General features: G+C 42.6%; 1 long non-coding RNA gene across 1 annotated transcript; it reads right to left on the bottom strand.

Moving 5' to 3' along the window:
- Nucleotides 1-1,458: 1,458 nt before the first annotated feature.
- On the bottom strand, nt 1,459-16,583 carry LOC117074429. The gene is made up of 3 exons (XR_004433583.1): nt 16,448-16,583; nt 9,215-9,217; nt 1,459-1,469 (listed from the first exon to the last, which is right to left on the bottom strand). It is a non-coding gene; the product is annotated as an uncharacterized LOC117074429 (long non-coding RNA).
- Between the last annotated feature and the right edge of the window lie 543 nt (nt 16,584-17,126).

Raw genomic sequence — 17,126 nt, 5'->3', positions numbered from 1 at the left:
CATCTCACTATTGGGCCACAAGAAGTAGCAGCCTGGCCTTCAGTTTGGTCCAGGAACAAAATTTGGCAAGCCAGCTAGGAGATAAGGAAGGTGCTGCATTCAGTGGCTCGCGGCCTGTGACAAGACAGTCTCTGGGAGGATTCCAGCAGTTGTCGGGTGAGGTTTCCCCTGGGGACCCTCCACAGGACTGTTCCGTGTGCAAATCTGCATGTCCCTTTCACTACTGGAGAAAAGTGGAGATCAGGAGCAGAGGTGCTCAAAGGGTGAGTTAACCAGATCATATGCCAGGAGCCTATTGTTTTCCTGTCTGGGCTTGTTAAGCCATTTGTCCGGTACCACCAAGGAAGCAATAGGGCTCCCTTATTCACCAGCTCTGCATTTTGGTTGAGATCAGATTTTGAGTTGGGTTTAAGTCTGTTTTGCCTGAGTGCGCTCCCCCTTGTGTTGTCCAAAATTTGTCTCCACTTACTTGTGTATCTGTCTTATTCCCTTTAATATCATGTAAACTTGAAAATGGAAAGTACTGGGTTCCTTCCTGCTGAGATAAAATATACTTATGGTAAAAAGATTATAAAGAGGCATGAGAATGTGGATTTTTGCCTAGATTAAAAGGTTGAGAGTTTTTTTTAAAGTTAGATGAAATAAAAATTAAGGTTTAGACAAGTTGTGGAAGGTTGTTTGTAAAGGAACTTCTGTGGGTAAACATATTGGCTAAAGTTAAAGGGGTATCATCCAGTTTTTCTATAAATTAAGCATTAAACTAAAAGCACAGTGGTTTCTCTTACAATACCAACCTGCTCTTTAGCAAAAATTGTAAAGGGTTATACAAAGTCTATAAAAATCTTGCCTTATGGTCAAACATTAAAATTGGGTAAATATGTCTATAAGGTTTTATTAAGAATTGGGTTTAGCATCAATAGCACACTAATGTAAAGGTGAAATTTGGCTTATTTGGTATTACAAAAATCATACAGGAAGCATTGTCAAATATGAAATGGTGTTTGGCTTTCTTTGGGCTATATTTGTATAAATGTTATTGGTATGTGTTCTGAAGTTATGGGAAACTCGTGTAATTCTCGGATATTTTAGTGTTTGTTATAATATAATAATTATAATTGTTATGTTAAATTATTATGTGTTACAGAGGTAACAGATTTCCTTGTCAATTATGTCTTTAACTATGGCTACTTCCTAAAGCTTTTTGTCATCCATAAACAAATGTTGTCTTGTTTTGGTCCTCTTTAGAAGGTGGTTTTATAATCAGCTATAAAGCTCTAACAGGTGCTCTTGAATACAGGTTTCTGATAACTTTGGAGATTGTGACATCAGAACAGAGGAAAAATGTTTAGGACTCTTGAAGAGCTAAAAATGTTCATTAATATCAAGCAGGGCAGGAATTAACTGCATGAACTGAGCTAATAGGAGACAGGAGTCATCTTTTTGATGTTTTGCTCAAAATACTGCTAATCCTTTGTTTTGCTTTTCAGAGTCAAATAAACTTTTCTTTTGAGCTATTGACAGCTTTTAACAATTTAGTATACTCCCTTGAACAAAATTTGAAGGATACTTGTTTCTCTCTACCTGATTTTCTCCAGAATTTGGAAACTATCTGTGAGTATTCTTAAGTTATGGCAATATAGTTATTTGCATAACTATATTGGGTTATAGGTGAGGGGTGAGTTGTCTAATTTTCAAGTCTTATTATTAGAGAAGACCTTGAAGGGCATCCACTTCTTGTACTTTTCTCATGCTTTGGTCCATCCACAGCATCCCTGCTGAGACATCAGCCAGCCTATGCTGGAATGCCTCTGGGGCCAGGGAGCTCAGCACCTCACCTGGCCTGAAATCACCAAAGGTTAGAACTAGAAGGGGCCCTTGAGATCATGAGGCCCTGTGCATTCTCATGTTTCCTGTCACCCTTCTTGTACTCTGAAAGTGACGTCCCTGTCACTCTTACCCTTAAGGAGAGTCTGCTTCCTGTACTTATTAGCCAAACTTCCTCCTTCAGGTGTCATGTTCAATAGCTAAACCATGGGGTAAGGCAGTGTAGGAGCTCCTCCACTCTCCTCACTGCCATTCGCAAACTCTTTCACTAAGTATGTGTTCTTATTTAGTATGGATTCATATTCAGTGCCTACAACTGAGAATTGCTGAGAAGTCATCAAGAAGACCCACCTTGTCACTATGCACATCCTCAGTTCTGCCTACAACTGAAAATTCTTATTCATATGTATTCATATTCTGTACCTGCAACTGAGCCAGGTGCTTGCTGTACTAAGTACTTGGAATACATTGGTAAACAAGGCAGATTTTAAAAATTCTGCCCTCAAGGAGCTGACATTCTAGCAGGGGAAACAGACAGTGAACACTAAACATGATAAGTATGTAACTTACGTCAGAATTTAGAAGGTAGCATGTACTATGAAAAACAAGAAATAGAGTCAAATAGGGGGATTAGGATGCCCGGGGAGGCTGCAACAATAAAGAGTGGTTGGGGAAGTCCTCACAGAGAAGGTGATCTGAATGAAGGCATGGAAGTTTCCATGGCCATTTGGGCAGCCCACAGGTGTCGGAGGGAGGAGTGCCCCAAGAAGAGGGCATAAAATAGGATCACACCCAACAAGTCTGGGGTTAGACAGCAGAGAGCCACGTGGAGGCAGGGGGACCACTTAGGAGACCACTACATGATCCAGGTGAGAGATTATGACAGTTGAGGGTAAAGGTGGTGGGGTCAGAAGTGATGGAATACTGGGCATATCTTGAAGCTAAAGTATCCAGAATTTACTGACGGGTGAAATGAAGATTCAAGAGAAAGAGATGAATCAACATGATTCCAAAAGATTTGGCCTGAGATTCTAGAAGGATGGCAGCACCATCCTGAGGTGGAGAACGCTGTAAATGGAACAAGTTAGGGGAGAAGATCAGGAGTCTAGTTTTGAGCAAGTTGCACTTGAGATGTGCATTGGACATGCAGGTGGAGATGTCAAGGAGACAGTCAGCGATGGAAGGCTGGATTGAGGAGGGAGCTCTGGAGATGTACATGTCAGTCACTGGCATCGAGGATGGCCTGAGGGCATCAAGTGTGTGCACAGTGATGAGGTGGGCCTTCTTGACTGCTTCAGAAATATGTCTTATCTGCCAATTCAAGATGGCCAAATGAACACATCCCTTTACTCCCCCTACTTGCAATATCCACAAAAATATTAGGTTTTATCATTTATTGATCATTGTCCTAACAGTACTACATGTATTGTCTCACTCCATCTCAAAATAACTTATAAGAGAGCTATACTTTTCCCATTTTACAGATGAAGATACCACATTGCTGAGATCCAGTTATCCAAGACCACAGGATTAATATGAAGCAAGGTTTCAAACTCAGGAGGCCCACTCTTAACCACCGTGTTATACTGATGTAGTATGTGTTCCAGCAAATCTAAACTTTAGCAATAAAAATGAAATCCAAAAAAGAAAATGTCACAAGATCCATGAGAATGTAGGACTCAGATGTGCCCCCAAAAAATCCAAGCTGTCAGCTACACAGCAGCCACAGAAAACAATGCATCCAAAAATCAGAGGACTCGGTGAAGATTGTGCCACTTCCACCAGAGCAAGTCACTTCCACTCCAGAAATTGTAGAAATAAGAACCCAAAATAAAGATTCTAAGCAGGTCTTAGTCAATTCTAAACAATCAGATGAGATACGTTATTCTTAAATAACAATTACAGCAAATAGAATGACAATTAGAAATCCAGGGAAAACAAGACAGTCTAAGAAAGTTGTGGTTCAAATTTGATGCAACTGAAGTGTGGGTAACTGTGGATAATTAATGGAGTGGAGAAAAGAGACCTTCATTCACAGAACATTCTCCTTTGAGTGCCCAAGTTTTAATTACATACTATTTTATTTCCTTTTCTGTGGGCCTAATCATAGTACTTGGTTCTGCAGTGAATCGTGTTTACATAATCATAATGCCATAAATACTGTTTAAGGGTTTTCAATTTTTAGAATCAATTTCAAGCACAGAACACTTAATTATGGCTACTTCAGTATTCAAATTCTATAAACATGTGCAACAGAAGAGTGATATTATGGCTCACAGAAATCTGGAGGTGGAGAGCAGAGGAAGGTCTACGTGCACTAATTTCCTTTTTTCCTGTAGCGGAGAATCAATAGAGACTCTTTCTAATATTAATATGTCAAGAAATTGAGATTTATATACATTCTTTTAAAGCATAAATGTAACCACTAAAAAACCTAGGAATATTACAGATTAAAATGATGAAGTAAAGGGGACAGGAAGAAGAAAAAGTCATATAATGCCCTAAATTATTGATTTTTCCTACAATATAGTTAATAGATACCATCTAACATGCTTTGGATGTGTGTTCCTGCCCAAATCTCATATTGAAATAGAATCTCCAGTGTCAGAGGTGGGGCCAGTGGGAGGTGATTGGATCTCTGGGGCAGATTTCCCATGAATGGTTTAGCACCATCTCCCTTGGTAATGTCCTCACAATAGTGAGTTACTGGAAGATCTGGTTGTTTACAAGTGTGGGGCCCCTCCCCCTGCACGTTCTCTCTTTCTCTTGCTCCCACTATGGCCATGTGATGTGTTCCCCCTTTATCTTCTGTCAAGATGGCAAGTTTCCAGAGGCCTCCCCAGAAGATGAGCAGATGCCTGCATCATGCTTCTGGTGCAGCCTACAGAACTGTGAGCCGATTAAACTTCTTTTCTTTATAAATTACTTAGTCTCAGGTATGTCATTATAGCAAGGGAGAACAGACTAATACACTATCTAAAGTGGATAAATAAAGAATTTATGTGTATTATCAAGTTACTTATATTTGTGTGCTGACCAGATAACTAAAAACAGAAAATGTTTATTGTAGGAGTAAACATGAGCTACAGGGAGGAGAAACTTTACTTTTTATTGCATGTCTGAACCAGTTGTTTGAAGTTTTAAATGTGGGTAAAGGATATGTACTCATGTTTTTAACATGGAGCTGCAACAGAGCCTACTTGTCTCACATTGAACTCAAGTGCAGTCACAATTCTAACTAATGACCAATAGGTGTCTCTAGGTCCCCCGGCTGTGCCAGGCTCCCAGCAAAGTAGCCAGGAGAGCTGACTGCTCTGTCTCTTTGGGGCCCTGACAGGGAATGGGGCAAAGGGAGGCAGCAGCTGGAGGCCAGTGGCTTGCCAGCAGCAGAGCTGGCATTCTGCACACAGCTGCAGTTCTCAGGGCATGGGCAGCCCCAGATGGCACCACCACGGGGAAAATGTCCCAATGGAGGTGATTTACAGAAGGTTGGGCTGGGCCAACCTGCATTAGGAGGGCAGAGACTGTGAGAAAGCAAAGGAAGTCAGTTGTGAGAAAACAGAAACTGAAGCAGACAGCAGTACTTGCATCAAGCGAGAGTGCCTGACCCACCTTCCCTAGATCCTCCACGTGCCAACTTTTGACTGCAGCAAGCTGCTTAGCCCAGGAGAGCTGAGCATCCTCACCTGGGAGTGGGATAAGAGCAGTACCCATCCCGCACAGTTCTGAAGACTAAAATATTCATAAACATCTTAGAAACTGCTTCTTAGTTTGGCAATTTCCTATAAAGTTAAGCATACAATTCCTGTACAAGCCAGAAAATCCCCCCTAGGTTTTACCCAAATGAAATGAAATCTGAAATTCACAGAAGAACCTATACATGTACATTTTTAGCAGTTTTGTTTATAGTCACCCAAAACTGGAAACAACCCAAATATCCTTAATAGGGAATGGATAAACAAATTGCACAAGTTCCATACAATGGAATCCTTCTCAGCAATTAAAAAAGGGAGCAAACTCAAGAAACATATGACTTGGGTTGCAGGACTTTTCCTTAGTTCAGTTAAAAATGGGGTTCTTTGTCCCATGGACATGAAAATTCAGGCTCACAGACAATTTAAATGGTGAGTAAGGCAGGTTTTTATTGACTTAAAAGGAAGAAAAGGGACAAACAGGAGCTCTTGGGAGGACAGAGCCTGCTGGAGTGCTTCCCTCCCAACCTTCAAATCCCAGGTTCCACACAGGAAGAGGAGGGGCCCGACTCCTCCCCACAAAGGGTGTGAACTTCTGTGGCTCCATCCCATTGTGCAAGCTGGTTAGAGTTTTGCCGGGGAGCCCCCTCCCGCCCGGCTGTCTCATTCCCCTTTCTAAAGAAGTACATCTAACTACTGTTAGATTAAGGATAAGGATGAAGACCCAGCTTAACTGCCTCCTGCTGACAGGGACGCTGTTTTGGGGAAACAACTGTCCGAGTTCCCTCTGAGGTCTATTTAAGGTTTCCCAGCAGAAGGGGACATTGTCAGAGGCTCCAGTTGCATGACTGTTTGGAGTTTGATGGCCTGAAGGCAAGAAGAGACAAACCAGGTTATTAGAAAACATGTATCAAAATGAAACAAGGGGAGGGTTAAGGACAGTTCTAAAATTCCGAGGCCTTTTACCAGTTTGCACAAAAAGAGGGAGGCCAAAAACCCAATTGGTTAAAACACTTTACTCTTTTGTCAGCATGTTGGGCTCCTGGGTTCCCTTCCCCTGAGCCCACTCCTAAGCCAACCAGTTTAAAGCCTGGGAAATTAACTCTTTCCAGTTTGTAGGATGCATCTGAAGGGAGTGTCTTGTAGTACAGAGACACAATTACCTATTAGTGAAGAGAGGACAGAGAAGGAGAAAGGAAAAAAAGAGGCACCAGTTAAATGAGTCCTAGAGGTTCAGGATGCATTTGAAAGGGGTATAGACTGAAGATGAATGGCTACCCATCAAGAAAGAAGGGAGCAGGCATCCCTGGTTCACTTCTCTTCCTAGCAGATACCCGGGATATGTGAGGGAGAGAAGGAAGAGCGTCCTCTTTCCTCTTCTGTCCTTCCATCCCTGCGTTCCAGTGACCTTGGAAGGTCCTGCCATGAATGACAAAGAGGCTTGCACCCATGAAGCACGGGACCTTGGGGGTGGGAATCATCCACTCTTACCCACATATGCCCTATCTCCCCTGCTGTCAGTAGCCTTGGAGTTCCCTAGATCTCATTTATGCCCTGGATATTAATGTGGCCTTTATCCATGAAATAGGAAACTTAGGGTTGGCTTAATTGGCAGGAATCAGCCACGCTCACCTGCACTCTGACTTTTAGCCTTTGTAGTTTCCTGCCTCTGGATCCCTTAGATCCAGTTCTCTTTCTTAGAGCATTAACCTGAAGCTTGCAATTGAATTTGGGACAAAAATGTGTCTCGGGAGGGTGCATGGACTCCTTCTCATAAGCTGAATGTTAAGGTGAAACTGTGGAACTGAGTCCTTCTCCAACAAGGGAGAGAAAAAGATGTCTTGTGACACACCCAGACAACTGGTGGCTATAGTCATCCTTGCGAAGATTTGAGGGTACTGCAGCTTTTAACTTCCCTTAAAAAAATGCTTCATACAAGCACTTGTCTTTCTTTAGGCCAAATTAATTAGAGCTCTTTTTACAGACATTACACACAATACACACACGAACATGCAGAAGAAAACCCAGTCCCCACGAGATTCTTTTTCACAATGAAAAACTTTATGGAGAGTACAAACAGTGATAGTTGTGAGGCTTGGCCTAGTAACACTTCTTCTATAAAAACAAAAAACAAAAACAAAAAATGTGCTAAATGTGCTTAAAACTTAACTGTTGACAGGGTAGAGAAGAGGGTAAAAAAAGAGAATAGTTTAAAAATGCCTGGGGAAGAATCTCTTATTCTTAGGCAAGTGGTTCCTCCACCAAGAGAAAAGCTTAATTACTGTCCAATGGAGCTGAACCCCTTGACCAGGGAAGGAGAAGTCTCCAGTGGCTTGTGGGAAAATGCCAGCCAGCTGGCTGTGTGAGACCCTTGGGCCATGCATCCCAGCCGTGGCAGGGAGAGGAGAGCAGCGGGTAACTGCGGCTCACCAGTGGGTCCTGAAAAAAGAAGGAAAAAGCTATTAAAATCCCAGGAGCTAAGGTGGTTAGGTGTAAGGTTTTGTCTACCCTCAGGAGTCTGAGGGTGAAAAGGCTTAGAGCAACAGTGAGAGTTTTTGAGTCCCCATCTCACTCACTGCTTTTCTAGCCCAATGTTGGGCACCAAAAATGTTGCAGAACTTTTCCTTAGTTCAGCTAAAAACAAGGTTCTTTGTCCCATAGCCATCAAAATTCAGGCTTGCAGATAATTTACATGGTGAGCAAGATAGGGTTGTATTGGGTGAAAAGAAGAAAATGGGCGAGGAAGAACTCTTGGAAGGTCAGAGTCCCTGCTGGAGCATCTCCCTCCCACCCTTCAAATCCCAGGTTCCACACAGGAAGAAGAGAGGCCCAACTCCTCCTCACTGCAAAGGGTGCAAAATTCTGTGGCTCCACCCAGTGTGCAGGTTGGTTGGAGTATTTCTGGGGAGCCCCTTGCCATCTGCCTGTCTCACGTTTATGATTCTCAATGCATTATGCCAAGCAAAAGAAGCTGTTCTCATAAGACTGCAAACTGTGCGATTCCATTCTCATGACACTCTTACAAGACAGAACTATAGGGACAGCAAACATACCAGTGACTGCCAAAGACCATGGCAGGAAAAGAGATTCACAACCAAGGGACATAAGAGAAGAAGTTGTGGTCAGAGATGACTCTGACCTCCTGATTGTCACTCCTGCCCCCACATGGCATGTGACTTGTCTCAGCTCCCCAAGGCTTAAGGTGCTATCCTGGGAAGCAGTGGGCTTCTCCTTCCCTGGAATTACCCAAGCAGAGGCTGGAGGAACTCTTAGCAGAGAGGTGACAGAAGTCCTGAAAGCTTTTGCCACTGACAGACAATAAATGCATATTTCACCACTGACCCTGTGACATGCAATAACTCTAGTCGTTTCTTTTCTCTTCTCCTTTCTCCTCCTATCCCCTCTTCCTTCCTGTCTGTTCTCTTCTTTTCTGTGGGTGGGGCCCAGCAATCTGTGGTTCAACAGGCCTTTCAGGTGATCCTGATACAGCCTAGAGTTTGAGAGTCACTACCGTAGGGACAAGAACAGATGTGCTCCAAATTGCAAACAGGGAAAAGATTGCACCTTTGTGACGATGAAGGAGCCAAAGGTGGCCTTGTACTTAATGTGTCATAACATGTGCAGTGGGAGGCTCAGGAGTTCGAGCCACAGATTTACAGAGCAAACTCAATGAGAACATAGGTGCCACACCCACAAACACCCTCAGAAGGGTGAAGCCTTTCAACTATGATGCCATCAGGAAAAATCCACAGAGGCCAGGAAGAAGGGTGATGGCAACATAAAGTTGTTCCAAACAAATGTGATAAAATTAGTAAGGTCATGGGTAAAATGCAATTAAGAGGTTGTGAGATATTCATCCCAGGTATGATTGTGACCAACATCCTATTTACAAAGAGGAGATTTATGGGGATCCTGAGATAAAAAGAACCTGTGTTCAAAAGAGATATTTAAAAACAAAAAGTCTGATGGTTGTACAGACCTGAGAATGGGGTTAACATGACAGTTCTCATTAAATGAAGGAGGCAGCCTAATAAATTAAGGGGATCGTGAGGCCTCTGGATTCCAGGCTTTCCAGAATTGGGAAAGATCAGATGTAAATGATTTCTTCATTTTGATTCTCAGCCATTATTCAACGCCTTTCCTTAGAATCAGGTGCCTGGCCTTGTGGTCTCCATGCTGCAGGCCCTGGACCTTAGCTATTTGTGGCAGGTTCTGTTCCCTGGGCATGTTGTACTGCGGGACCTGACCATCCTCTTCATGTTTGATTTCCTGCTCTTGTGTGAGCTCCCTAAACTTGACAGGAGTTTCCTTGTGACACTGTATACTTTTTCCTGAGAGCACGCTGACCTTTGGCCCCATTTGGGGAACCTCTGGCAACATTGCAGAGCAGAAATAAATGAAATTCCAGGCGTTCCACTTGGAAGCAGGGATGGTCTGTCTGGACACACAGGTGGGTCTGAAATCCTACAAAGATTGGAAGGGCTTCGTGTGGCCTAGGAATGATGACAGGTTTGTGGGTCTTCACTGTGACCACCATCTGGAGACACACTCTAAGAACAGAAGTTGAGTGTGCAGGCTCTGCAGACAGATGCCCAGTTCTGTCACTTTCTAGCTGGGTGTGCCTGGAGAACTTATGAAAAGTAGTTTCACATCTTTCTAAAATGGGAATATGAATATATTAGTGGTACCTACTGTTATAGGGCTAATAGGTTCCTATGACTGCTGTGCAGTAACAGACCAATTACACTAGGTCAACAGGGTTTGCAGCAGAGAAAAAGTTTAATGATCACAGGGCACCGAGTGAGGAGATAGACGAAAATCCTCAAATCAATCTCCTTGAGAAGTTCTAGGCGGGGCTTTTTAAGGATATCATGGAGGGTGAGAGACCAGAAAGCTGGAGTTGTTGATTGGTTGGGGTAAGGGGGAAGAAATAATCAGCAATTGGAAACTGCAAACTTTGGTGAGTCAGCTGCTCCTGGGATCATTCAGACCCACTGACTCAGTAGTTTCATCAGTAGGCAAGACCTGAGGGAATATCTCAAAGGGAAAATGTAACATTTCAAGTTGTTATTTATAGAGCAGTTAATAGGAACTATAATCCATAATCCATAAGAGGATCTACGTGATTCTGAGGCAACAGGCACCAAACAACTGTGGGGAAGCAGTCAGAGAGCAGCAGACCTCATGATTAGTGCCGAAGGTGCTGCAAGCTCGGTTTATTTTTGCTTCTTTCCTCTTCTTCTCCCTGTGCCCAGTCCCAGGATTCAGGAAGACAATTATGAGAGTTCAGAGGGGTTGGTGGCTGCATGATGCTGTAGGCAACTTTTTCAGGATGGCCTTGAGCTTGGGTGGGAGAGCAGGCATGGTAATGGGAAAGGGTCAGGCAGCTGCTGAGGACAGAGCATTGTAAAGACCATGATCACCTTTAGAATTCTGTAATCAGTGGATTTGACCATTCATAAATTGCCTGAAGTTCTCTAGCATGTAGCAATTCACAAATTTACAAATACAAAAAATTTGAATTGTGTGTTCTGTGAGGTTGGTGTATTGTAGATGGCTTAGCTAGTGAGTGAGCCCAGCAGACTGCCAAGTGAACCTAAAATCATGGCTTAGTGGCTCTCTAGTCGTGTACATTGTTGAACCACTGTAATTGTTAGAAATGCCTTCCTGAAAACTTTCTTACTCTAAAAGTCATCATTTGTTTCTACATTCTGTTCCTAGTATACGAAGTGTCATCCCTTCCTCCATAAAGTTGCTGCAAATACCTGAAGAGCTACAGTGTGGAACAGGCCAATTATGGGAGACACCAGGGACTGGTAGGCCCTCATTTCAACACCACGCCAGAGGAATCCAGAGACTTATCTAAAGGAGAACCTGTTTTGTCATTGAAATCGTCCACCATTCAATGAAGTTGCAGTTCTGACTTGAACCACTAGGTGTCACTGACACTATGCGTGGCAGACACGTGTGAGGGCTGACAATTGAGTCCCCTGTTAAAAGTGAAACATGCCCTTTGAACCCCAAATTTGACTTAAATTGCTTTATTATCACATTACTCAAAGGCATACAAACACAAAATCTATACATTGTATGCTTAGCTCAAAGCAATAAAATTAAAAGTGTACAAATAGAAACAAAGCAATAAAATTCAAGTTAATTTAATGTGCTGGTAATGTTATTCTACTGGAACTAAATGAGTGATTTGGAGTTTTTAACATCACTAATGTGCATTCTTTTTTTTGGTCTACTGGTCATGGACTTAAGTCTATTTACTACACATATGATGGACCATCATTTGAGTCATTTTTTAAACTTTCACTTAAAAACTACCTATTTTTAAAATCATCAACCCATCCTTTTCAGGTGCCAATAAACTGAAGAATACAACTCCAACAATTCAATTCAATTATACCCCATTTTACACAATCCCTTGCTGTACTGATTCTTTATAATGCTAATTATCTTTGAAATATTTCCCTAAAAGAGTTGTACGTAAATACAAACTATTAAAGTAGCTACTAATATTTTCTTTGTGTCCTTCAGTGAACGAGAGCTAGTCTGACCTTGGAGAGCAGAAACTACCAGGTCTGCTCCATCCTTCCTGACACCACCACCAGGTGCAACTTGAGTCAAGCGGTGCAGCTGCTTCACCCCTGCCCTGCAGGTCCCTGTGGTCTTAAGGCCTCAACACCTGCCTCCACCAGCTTTGTCATCAGAGGCAACAAACCCCAGAACCATGAGCTGCTGACACTGGGTCTCAACTATGAGGCCAAATATGCGGGTTACCCTCCCTGCCCTGCTCAGCTCAGCTATCAGGTCTGGGCCTTCAGGCGCAAGCTCTGAAAGGAGTCTTAAGCAGAACAGCATTATATCCTGGGAGCACAACTGGGAAGCTGGGAGTCCATGTGTGGGTTCCATCCCTCCCCAGCTTCTGCAAATCAACATATAAGGAGAAGAGTCCCATTAATTCACCCAAGCTCCAGGTCTTTCCCGCAGTGGAACTGCACACGAGAAACGTGAGGATGTGGCTGAACATCTGTTAGAAGAATTCCCAAACACTCTATTGTAATTACAGGTCTCTCCAACATCTGCGGTGGGAGCTGATCTGCATTGAGTAAGCATCTCAAGAGGGAAGAATGGCTCGATGCCAAGTGAACCCAAATCTCAGCTCTACAACAGCCAAGATACCGTGTTCTGCCTTTTGTTTCAGGAAACAAACTTCGTAGCTTCTGTAAAGCTCTTCATTCTTACCCAAGAAATTCTCCCAGAAGGTTTGCAATGAGTATGCTGTTTCCTTCCTTCCTTCCTCCTTCCTTCCTTCCTTCCTTCCTTCCTTCTTCCTTTCTTTCTTTCTTCTTTCTTTTTCTTTCTTTCTTTCTTCTTTTTCTTTCTTTCTTCTTTCTTCTCTTTCTTTCTTCTCTTTCTTCTTTCTTTTCTCTCTTTCTTTCTTTCTCCTTCCTTCCTTCTCCCTTTATTTCTTTCTTCTTTTCTTTCTTTCTTTCTTTCTTTATTTCTTTCTTTCCTTCTTTCTCTCTTTCCTTCCTTCTTCTTCCCTTTCTTTTTCTTCCTTCCTTCTTTCATTCTTTCCTTCCTTCTTTCCTTCCTTCCTTCTTCCTTCCTTCTTTCTTCTTCTTTCTTTCTTCTTTTTCTTTTCTTTCTTTCTTTCTTTCTTCTTTCTTTCTTTCCTTCGCTCTTTCTTTCTTCTTTCCTTCTTTCTTTCTTCTTTCACAGAGTCTTGCTCTATTGCCCAGGCTGGAATGCAGTGATGATCTTGGATCACTGCAACCTCCACCTCCTGGGTTCAAGTGATTCTCCTGCCTCAGCCTCCCGAGTAGCTGGGATTACAGGTGTGTACCACCATGCCTGGCTAATTTTTTGTTTTTTAGTAGAGACAGCATTTCACCATGCTGGCCAGGCTGATCTCGAACTCCTGACCTTGTGATCTGCCCACCTCGGCCTCCCAAAGTATGGGGATTACAGGCGTGAGTGACCACGCCCAGCCACCTGCTGTTTTCATTAGGCTTTGCTCCCAGAGATAGTAACACAAATGATACTGGTTACCAAGTTGGTGAGTCTTGCAGAAATTAAAATACACATGTCCACTCATAGACATGAACATCAATGGGGCACTACTGTCACTGGAAAACAGTGCATAAGCCCAGGACACTGACCTGAAGTGCAAATGTTTCCAACAAATTCAACGAAAGACCACAGAAACTAAGCTTTCAGAATGTAGCTACCCACAGTCCAGCCTCTAAACCCACCTGTGTCTACACAGTAGCTAAGCAGAGAACATCAACATGTGTCTCTCTCAACTTAATTTCCAAGGAGAAGATGCAAACAGAAAGGGGAGACATGGTTTGACTCATGATATTGTCAAAAATGACAGACCAGACCAGAATGTCCCCTATTCCCATGTAAGAAGAAAAATAGTACGTGAATCTAATACGCAGTTGTAGAAAAGTTAAAATTTTTCTCTAAGAAACACAAGGAAACTTTGTTAATATACTTTAAACTGATGAATTCTACTGGATGTAAACTGGACCTCAATAGAAGCCATCAGCCCCTGAATTACACTTGCTTCCTCCTATCTCAGAGCTTCTCACACACCACTCCCTCTGCCTGGAATGTCACGTCCATTTCCTCCCAGTTCCCAGCTCCTTCATACTACATCTGATCTGCAGCGTTTTGCTTCTGAAGCATTTATCATTTGTAACTAAAGGTTATGTGTGCCTGTTGCTTTTAATGTGTGGTTCTCTCTGCATACATATGCTCCATGAAGGACTGTATTCTCATCATCAGATGAACCCATCTGGGAATGTGGATCGAAACTACCACCTCTTGCCCCATCCTAGAATTGTGAAAAACAGAAGATCTCTCTAAGAAGACTCTGAGCAAATCCTTTTCTGTCAGTGGGGGACAGTCCCCAGCAGGGTCTATATTGTCCTTGAGCCTTCGAGACCCCTAGGTTCAAATTATTTTTTTAAAGAAAGAAAATGTAAAAATAAAATAAAATACTGAAATATATTTATATATATGTGTGTGTACATATATATATATTTGAGATGGAATTTCGTTCTTGTTGCCCATGCTAGAGTGCTATGGCATGATCTTGGCTGATGGCAACCTTGGCCTCCCGGGTTCAAGTGAGTCTCCTGCCTCAGTCTCCCAAGTAGCTGGGATTACAGGTGTGTGCCACCATGCCCAGCTGATTTTGTATTTTTAATAGAGATGGGGTTTCTCCATGTTGGTCAGGCTGATCTCGACCTCCCGACCTCAGGCAATCCGCCCGCCTCGGCCCCCTAGAGTGCTGGGATTATGGGTGTGGGCCACTGTGCCCTGCCTGAAATAGTTTTTTAAAATGAAATAGAAAGATAATCCACAGGTGGGAGAAATTATTTACATTTGTATATGTGATGAGGTATTTTTATCCAGGATATATGAATAACTCTCACAACTGAAGAATAAACAGACAACCTAATTTACAAATAGACAAATGATCTAATAGACATTTCTCCAAAGAAGATATACAAATGACCAATACACACATGAAAAGATGCTCAACATCATTAGTCATCAGTAAAATGCAAACCAAAACCATGAGATAGCACTTCACATCCACCAGGATAGCTAGAATCAAAAAGTTCATAACAAGAAGTATTGGCAAAGATGTGGAAAAGTTGAAACCTTCACACACTGATGGTGAAGTGTAGGTGTGTTAGAAGGCAGTCTGTCAGTTTCTCAAATGATTGAAGACAGAATTTTACCATAAAATCCAGCAATTCCACTTCTAGACATATACCCAAGAGAAATGAAAACACATGTTCACACAGAAACTTGCACATTAATGCTTATAGCAGCATTATTCATAATAGCCAAATGGTGGAAACAACTCGGACATCAGTGGATGAATGAATAGATAAATAAAATATTGTATAGCCATTCAATGGGATATTAGTACTGATATATAATACAACACTGAAGAACCTTCAAATGTTGTGCTGAATTAAAGAAGCCAAAAAGACCACATCCATTTGATTCCACTCCTATGAAAGTCCAAAATAGGAAACTCTGTAGAGACAGAAATTAGATTAGTGGTTACCCAGGGCTGAGGAAAGATGGGGAATAGGAGAAAATGGGTGGATGGCTGAAGGATACAAACTTTTTTTGAGGCAATAATGTCCTGGCCTGGCATGGTAGCTCATACCTGTAATTCCATCATTTTGGGAGACTGAGGCAGGTGGATCTCGAAGTCAGGAGTTCAAGACCAGCCTGACTGACATGCTGACATCCCATCTATACTAAAAATAATAATTAAAAGAACTAGCTGGGCATTGTGGTGCACGCCTGTAATCCCAGCTACTCAGGAGGCTGAGGCAGGAGAATCACTTGAACCGGGGAGGCAGAGGTTGCAGCGAGCCAAGATTGCACCACTGCACTCCAGTCTGGGCAACAGAGCAAGACTCCTTCTCAAAAAAAAAAAAAAGTCCTAAAATGGACTGTTTCAATGGCTGTGCAAACTTGTGAATATATTAAAAAGTATTGAAATGTACACTTTAAATGGGGAAATACATGGTATGTAAGCAAAGTTGTTTTCTTTTAAAGATTGTATTGGAAGTATAGAACAAATGATATGGGGCCAGACTGACCTGAGTTTGAATTTTCGCTCCAGTATTCACCAGCCTTGGATCTGGATTAAGTCCCTTTGATCCTCTAAACCTTGCTTTTCTCATTTGTAAAGTGAATACATTGATCATACCCACCACAAAGAGTTGTTTTGAGAATTGAGATAATGCATATCAAGTGCTTAGCCACATTGCCTTGTACATAGTAGGCACTAAATGACTGTTAACTGACCGAAATATGCCAGGGAGCACACAGTCAGATGTAAACACATAGAGAAGATGCCCAGGGACCCAGAGAATGTCCACATGAATATTATATAGTACTATAAATGTTTAACCGTCCATAGGACATAAATTTACATATTTACTAACACTTCTCGCCAACATGCTTACAAGCAAGGATACTTTCTCGAACAAGCAACTGTAATACATACCATCTAAAGCCCCAAAGCACTGGTTCGGAAGCCTGCAAATAAATTTGTTAGAAGAACAGATTTTGTCCTTTGGTGGGCACTGCTTTCCAAAAGGGATAAAACCTGTTTGAAAGCCCCAACATAGGGACACCCATTTAGTAGTAGACATTTTTCCTGGGTGGAGTGGGGGTGCTCTTTGCATGGTTAGATTCTGATAAATGCCTACCCTACGGGGAATGGGGACAGTGGACTTCCCTCCTTTCCTCTGCACATTCCCTGGGCAGAAGGTCCAGGGGAAAGAAGGGGTGGACAGAGAGCAGAGTGGTTACATGAGTGTAATGGGCAGAGGTCAGATCTCCCTCCAGGTCATGAGGAGACTCATGGCAGATCTCAGTGGATGGAAGGGTTCAGCCCAGGGGACATCTGTCTCTGCACAGGAAAGGTTCTTCCATCTCTCAGGTAGGGAGGTTTTGAGGACTTTGGCAACAGCAGCCAACATCATCTGTGGAGTCTAGTGGTCTCCGAAGGTCAGTGGAGGAGAAAACATCCACTCTGTGATGGAGCTGGCGCTG

Source organism: Trachypithecus francoisi, unplaced genomic scaffold (assembly GCF_009764315.1).
Source record: "Trachypithecus francoisi isolate TF-2019V2 unplaced genomic scaffold, Tfra_2.0 Lachesis_group5, whole genome shotgun sequence".
Taxonomy (NCBI): domain Eukaryota; kingdom Metazoa; phylum Chordata; class Mammalia; order Primates; family Cercopithecidae; genus Trachypithecus; species Trachypithecus francoisi.
This window is presented reverse-complemented; position numbering and strand designations above follow the sequence as displayed.